We start from the raw sequence: 7,844 nt of genomic DNA, 5'->3' as shown, positions 1-7,844 counted from the left end.
TTGGATGCTGAAAAAGCATTTGACAAAATTCAACACCCATTTATGATAAAGGTGTTGGAGAGACTGGGGATACAAGGATCATACCTAAATATAATAAAAGCAATATACAGCAAACCATCAGCTAACATCAAATTGAATGGAGAGAAACTCAAAGCCTTTCCACTAAAATCAGGAACACGACAAGGCTGTCCACTCTCACCATTCCTCTTCAATATAGTGCTTGAAGTTCTAGCAATAGCAATAAGACAACATAAGGGGATTAAGGGGATTCGAATTGGAAAAGATGAAGTTAAACTTTCGTTATTTGCAGACGATATGATAGTGTACATCAGCGACCCCAAAAACTCTACCAAAGAACTCCTACAGTAGATAAACACCTTTAGTAATATGGCAGGATACAAGATCAACTCCAAAAAATCGGTAGCCCTCCTATACACAAAGGATAAAGAAGCAGAGAGGGAAATCAGAAAAACATTACCTTTCATGATAGCCACAAATAGCATAAAATATCTTGGGGTAACTCTAACCAAGGAAGTGAAAGACCTATTTGACAAGAACTTTAAGTCTTTGAAGAAAGACATTGAGGAGAATACCAGAAAATGGAAAGACCTTCCCTGCTCTTGGATAGGGAGATCAACATAGTAAAAATGGCAATTCTACCAAAAGCAATCTATAGATTCAATGCAATTCCCATCAAAATCCCATCAAACTTCTTTACAGACCTTGAGAGAACAATAATCAAGTTTATATGGCAAAACAAAAAACCCAGGATAGCCAAAACAATCTTATACAATAAAGGAACCTCTGGAGGAATAACCATCCCTGACTTCAAACTGTATTACAGAGCAGCAGTATTGAAAACACCTTGGTATTGGCATAACAACAGAGAAGTCGACCTATGGAATCGAATAGAAGACCCGGGTATTAATCCACAAACTTATGAACACCTGATTTTTGACAAGGGAGCTAAAGCTATACAATGGAAGAAAGATAGCATCTTTAACAAATGGTGCTGGCATAACTGGATGTCAACCTGTAGAAGAATGAAAATAGATCCATATCTATCACCATGCACAAAACTCAGGTCCAAATGGATAAAAGACATCAACGTTAATCCGACCACTTTGAACCTGATAGAAGAGAAAGTGGGAAGTAGTCTACAAGATATAGGCACAGGAGACCACTTCCTAAGCAGAACCCCAGGAGCGCAGACAATAAGAGAAACAATAAATAAATGGGACCTACTGAAACTGAGAAGCTTCTGTAAAGCAAAGGACACTGTCAGTAAGACAAAAAGGCTACCTTCTGACTGGGAAAAGATCTTCACAAACCCTGCAACAGATAAAGGTCTGATCTCCAAAATATACAAAGAACTCAAGAAACTAGACACTAAAACTCTAATTAACCTAATTAAAAAATGGGGTACTGAACTGAACAGAGAATTCACAACAGATGAACTTCGAAGGGCTAAAAAGCACTTAAGGTCATGCTCAGCCTCCTTAGCGATCAGGGAAATGCAAATCAAAACAACTTTGAGATATCATCTTACACCTGTCAGAATAGCCAAACTCAAAAACACCACTGATAGCCTATGCTTGAGAGGATGTGGAATGAGGGGAACATTCATCCATTTTTGGTGGGAATGCAAACTTGTGCAGCCACTGTGGAAATCAGTGTGGCGGTTTCTCAGGAAACTGGGAGTCAACCTCCCTCAGGACCCAGCAATTCCACTCTTGGGAATATACCCTAGAGATTCCCTAACATAGTACAAAAGCATTTGTTCTACTATGTTCATAGCAGCACCATTTGTAATAGCCAGAACCTGGAAGCAGCCTAGGTGCCCCTCAATAGAAGAATGTTAAAAAAGGTGTGGAACATATACACATTAGAGTTTTACTCAGCGGTAAAAAACAATGACATCTTGAATTTTGCATGCAAATGGATGGAAATAGCAAACGCTTTACTGAGTGAGGTAAGTCAGACCCAAAAATAGGAACATGATATGTATTCACTCATAAGTGGATTCTAACCATAATTAAAGGTCTTTGCGCCTATTATTCGTGATCCTAGAGAAGCTAAATAAGAAGATGAACCTGATGAAGATTATTTAGCTATCCGCCAGGAGGTAGGAAATAGACAAGAGTCCCAGAACCCTCATCTGGAGATGGATGGAGATGGAGGCGGAGATCCACGTTGGAACACTGGACCTAGCTCCCTAGGTCCAAATAAGAGGCAGAAGGAAAGAGAATGTGAGCAAAGAAGGCAAGGGCAGAGGAAACCTTCATCCGACGTTGGATGGCGATACAGATGGAGACCCATATTGGAACACTGAACTGAGCACTCCAGGGTCCAAATGAGGAACAGAAAGATGAAGAAAATAAAAAAAGTAATCAGGACTGCGAGGGATGCGATCACCCACTGATACAAGGGAACTGATATAATGAGAGTTCACCAAGGCCTGTTGGACTGGGACTGAACGAGGTCGTGATCCAACAAGATTCTCTGAATGTGGCTGGCCTGGAGCCTTTTTGAAAAGCCATTGACAATGACACTGGGACTTGCTTCCTCTGCATATACTGGATTTTGGCGCTCCAGTCTATTTGGACTCTCACCTTTCCTGGACCTGGAGGGAAGGGGGAGGAACTTGAACTTCCCACAGGGCAGGAAACCCTGACTGCTCTAGGGGATGGAGAGGGAGGAGGAGAGGGAATGGGGGTAGTGGGAGTGTGTTGGGAGGAGGGGCTGAAATAGAAACTTTTATAATTTAATAAAAAAAAGAAAACAAAAAAAAGAATAGTTCATGAATGACAGCTCTGTGTTGCATGCAGGTAGAAGAATGTGTTGAAGTTATTTCCCTTGTATTTCTGTCTCTGTGAACTTTCCCTGACTTCTGAACTGGAAATCAATTGAGTAACATCTCCTGTGAATGCCAGTTTTTTTAAGGCTAATACTATTCTTATTTCAGGAATGAGAAAAATATAAAGGTCATTGTATTCTTCTTATCTGCCAGGAGACTAATGAGAAAGACCTAATTTCTAACAATTTTTGAATATTAAAGTTTTTTAAACTTTCATGTTTCCATCACTTCTTTTTCAGTTCAATGATGCCATGAAGAGAGTCAGAGAATGTCATCATTTCGCTGTTATCTTGTTCTGAAATTCAGAGGCAACACCAAGTTTGGAGTCAAAGCTTGAAAGTTCTTGGTCCAATGTGTATTACCATTTCCTTATCAGAGACTATGATTCAAAAGAGGGCAAGTAAACATTACTCAGAAAGGTCTCTGGTGATCATAGATACATCAGAAATGACATATTTCCAAAGAACATTCCTTGTTACCTCAGTGCCCTCTCACATATCCAACATCCACTCTGGCTACATATCTCTCACTCCCATAAGGAATGACACATCTTCTTCAGAAATTCCTGGAGGAGAATAGGCCGAACACTCTGGAATGTGGCTTTCTTAAGAGCCTTTGGAAAGCCTGTATTTTGAGTTTGGAAATAACCATCAGTTAACCCTCAACTCCCACATCCTTGATCTTTATCTATGTTATGATTTGAGATCTCCAATTAGGACATTAAAAGACTGATACCAGTAAATTATGAAATTCATGAAAAAAACTTTAAGTAGCCTTTGCGTCAGAATCGCCTACATTTGAATATTCATTCTGTCTTCTTCCCATCTGCTCTGAACAGAGCATTGTGCTCAATTTCCTTAATGTTTTTCATCACATTTCCCTTTTTATTAACAATAAGAAGCACTTAACAATAAAGAGTCATGTTACCAGTGATATTACAGTTTCATGATCCATTTTATTACAACAGTAAATGATCTAAAAATATGTATTTTATTTTATCATGGAGCATAATTTACTAGCATACAAAAAAAGAACTAATTTGAAAACTTAAAAATAATTAATTTGGACAGAGGATCAACATCTCTCCTATTACGTGGGGGCCATTAGTTATATGTCCAGGACCACAGGGATTAACATTGGATTGTCCTGTGAAGTGATATGACTTGAATATGGTTTATAGGTGTGGTGCCTCATCACCATAAACAGGACACTTAGGTATTAGAGGCAGGTGGATTACTGTTTTGTAGCAATTTTGAGCTATATATATTTTCTTTTCCTTTAGATATTCTCTCAAAATCACAAAACTGATTGTATAGCTCAATGGGATAGTTTTACCTGCCAAGGCATTACTAGTATTTGAGAGATGGGACCACAAAAAGACATTTATCACAACCTCCCTTGTATTACAAATAAAAAGTATGAGAAAATGCTAGTCAAAATTTTAAAATATCAAATCTTCCAACACTGGGTCATTGCCACTGGCACTGGCTATCCAAGAATCTTAAGAAAAAGAGTCCTGATATGGTAATTTTTCAAATCCTCGAGCAGAGTTCTCTTTCATTCAAACTGAGGGACTGTGGAGAAGATAGATCCATTCTTACACCACCATGACTACTTTACTTTACTTTACCTCAGTGAAGTCAGCTACTTCACTAGTCTCATTGCTCAGCGATTTGTGGTGTGTGTTTTCAGCTATATGACTTCTATGTTTTACTGTCAGGAAGTAATTGCTTATCCATCCAGTGGGGATGTCAGAAAGTTCTGTAGTCTTCTGGCAGTAGTTTCCATATTCCTCCCTTGGCATTAATAGGAGTAATCGGTCAAGTCACTAGCTGATTGGAGTCACATATGAGCAGAACTTCAACCAAGAACTTGTTTACAAACATAGCTATTATGATGTAGATGAACCTGAGCTTGACTACTTTTTCACTCCAGTGATAACAGGAGGCAAACCTGTGTTTTCTAATGGCCCTTATATCCCCAGAAAAGTTTCTAAAATGAAACTTGAAGTCAATACGGTGATGTGCTTCTTTTTACGTGTATGTGCATCCATGCATGCATGGACATCTTCACGCTGAAAGAATCTTTTCCTAGTTCAAAAAACACCACCTTGCATACAATGATGATACATAAGAGAGTCTGTGAGAAACTAGTGGAGTCAACTCTTCTATAACCTTCTATCACCAAACACTTACTTGTATACATATGAGGCTTTGAGTTGAAATAGACTATTTCTCACAAGGAAAAGGTAAGGGGTTTACAAGCAACATCCATAGCCTAGTGACTACTGCCAGGAAGAGGCCATGATGACTCAAGGCCTCCAAAACAGGGAGTTATGCTTGACTTGCTCTGGAATGAAAGGTCGGGAAATTCTCCCACAACCAATGAAATCTAGAGCAGCTCCTATGCCTCTAAATTTGGGGACTATCGCTGCAATGCACTCCTCATGGGAAGCATGCTAAATTACAGGACAGAGTGGATATATTTGAAGACTCTGGTCTTCTCGTTGTAGTCCTCACATTGTTTGCCATCATCAGTCATATTTCTACTACTTTGTTTGATTCACTGGCATTCACTAATACCAGACATGCTAACACTTTTGCACATTCTGGCGTGGTAAAATGTATATAAAGCTTAACATATTGGGTCTTCTTAAGTGCTCTCTTTCAATTTGAATACTTACACTCATTCTATTTCTTCTAATTTTTGTTCTTTGAAAATTTCCTGAAATGTGTTTTGATTAAATCCTGATTCTTGCCAAATAGGTCTTTCACTTCCTTGGTAAGAGTAACCCCAAGGTATTTTATGCTATTTGTGGCTATCGTGAAAGTTGATGTTTCTCTGATTTCCCTCTCTGCTTCTTTATCCTTTGTGTATAGGAGGGCAACTGATTTTTTGGAGCTGATCTTGTATCCTGCCACATTACTAAAGGTGTTTATCTACTGTAGGAGTTCTTGGTAGAGTTTTTGGGGTCAATTATGTACACTATCATATCGTCAGCAAATAACGAAAGTTTAACTTCATCTTTTCCAATTCGAATCCACTTGATCTCTTTATGTTGTCTTATTGCTATTGCTAGAACTTCAAGCACTATGTTGAAGAGGTATGGGTAGAGTGGACAGCCTTGTCGTGTCCCTGATTTTAGTGGAAAGGCTTTGAGTTTCTGTCCATTCAATTTGATGTTAGCTGTCGACTTGCTGTATATTGCTTTCATTATATTTAGGTATGATCCTTGTATTCCCAGTCTCTCCAACACCTTTATCATACATGTGTGTTGAATTTTGTCAAATGCTTTTTCAGCATCCAATGAAATGATCATATGGTTTTTTTCTTTCAGTTTATTTATATGATGGATTACATTGATAGATTTGCATATGTTGAACCAGCCCTGCATCTCTGGGAGAGGATGTGGAGTGAGGGGAACACTCATCCATTGTTGGTGGGAATGCACTCTTGTACAGTCGCTGTGGAAATCAGTGTGGCGGTTTCTCAGGAAACTGGGAGTCAACTTCCCTCAGCACCCAGCAATTCCACTCTTAGGAATATACCAAGAGATGCCCTATCATACTACAAATTATTTGTTCAACTATGTTCATAGCTGCACTATTTGTAATAGCAAGAACATGGAAACAACCTAGGTGCCCCTCAATAGAAGAATGGTTAAAAAAATGTGTGGAACATATACACATTAGAGTTTTACTCAGCGGTAAAAAACAATGACATCTTGAATTTGGCATGCCTGTGGATGGAAATAGAAAACGCTTTACTGAGTGAGGTAACCCAGACCCAAAAATAGGAATACGGTATGTACTCACTCATAAGTGGACTCTAGCCGTAGTTAAAGATCTTTGAGTCTATAATTTGTGATCCTCGAGAAGCTAGATAAGAAGGTGAACCTGAAGAAAATCATGTAGTTATCCTCCTGGATATTAGAAGTAGGCAAGATTGCCAGGCAAACTTGGGTGCACGGACGGTGGGGGGTGGAAGTAAGGGGAGTTGGTTAGGGAGAGGGGTGATTGGGAGGAATGGGGATGGCTTGGGGGAATGGGAGGGTGGAGGTAGGAAGGATGGTTATGGGAGCAGGGAAGTTTATATCTCAACTAAGGAAGTCATTTTAGGGTTTGCAAGAGACTTGATTCTGGAAGGGTTCCCAGGTCCAAGGAGAGGTGCCCAGATGGTACTCTGGGCAAAGGAGAGGAGAGGGTGCCTGAAGTGGCCTTGGCCCATAACCATACTGATGAATATTTTGCATGTCACCACCGAACATTCATATGGCGATGGATGGAGATAGAGACAGATACACATATTGGAACACTGGACTTGGCTCCCTAGGTCCAAATGAGAAACAGAGGGAGGGAGATCGTGAACAAGGAAAGCAAAATAAGAGGGGGCCTTCATCCCACGATGGATGGAGATAGAGATGGAGACCCACATTGGAGCACTGTAGGTTGGGACCGCGAGAAGTGCGTTCACCCACTGATACAAGGGGACTGGTTGGATGGGAGCTCACCAAGGCCAGCTGGACTGGGACTGAACGAGCATGTGATCAAACCGGATTCTCTGAACGTGGCTAACATGGGGACTCACTGAACCCCCAAGGTCCAAATGAAGACTGAGAAGCCATTGACAATGGCTCTGGTTCTTGTTTCTTCTGCATGGACTGGCTTTTTGGGATCCTGGCCTGTTTGGATGCTCACCTTCCTAGACCTGGAGGGAGGGGGGAGGATCTTGGATTTCCCACGGGGCAGGAAACCCTGACTGCTCTTGGGAATGGTGAGGGAGGAGGAGAAGGAGTAGGGGGAGCAGGAGTGTATTGGGAGGAGGGGAGGAAGAGGAAAGAGTATTTTCGCATACTTGAATAAACAAATCTGAAAAAAAATTAAATCCTGATTCTTTCTGATCTCCTTCCAGATCAAAGCTTTCTATTCTTTTGGTTCAACTTTGTGTCTGTTATCAACAACTCTTCAAGATAATTGGCACTCTTCAT

The sequence above is a fragment of the Myodes glareolus genome, chromosome 17 (genome assembly GCF_982192425.1).
Source record: "Myodes glareolus chromosome 17, mMyoGla1.1, whole genome shotgun sequence".
Taxonomy (NCBI): domain Eukaryota; kingdom Metazoa; phylum Chordata; class Mammalia; order Rodentia; family Cricetidae; genus Myodes; species Myodes glareolus.
The sequence above is the reverse complement of the archived record's forward strand: the minus strand, read 5'-3'. Positions refer to the sequence as shown.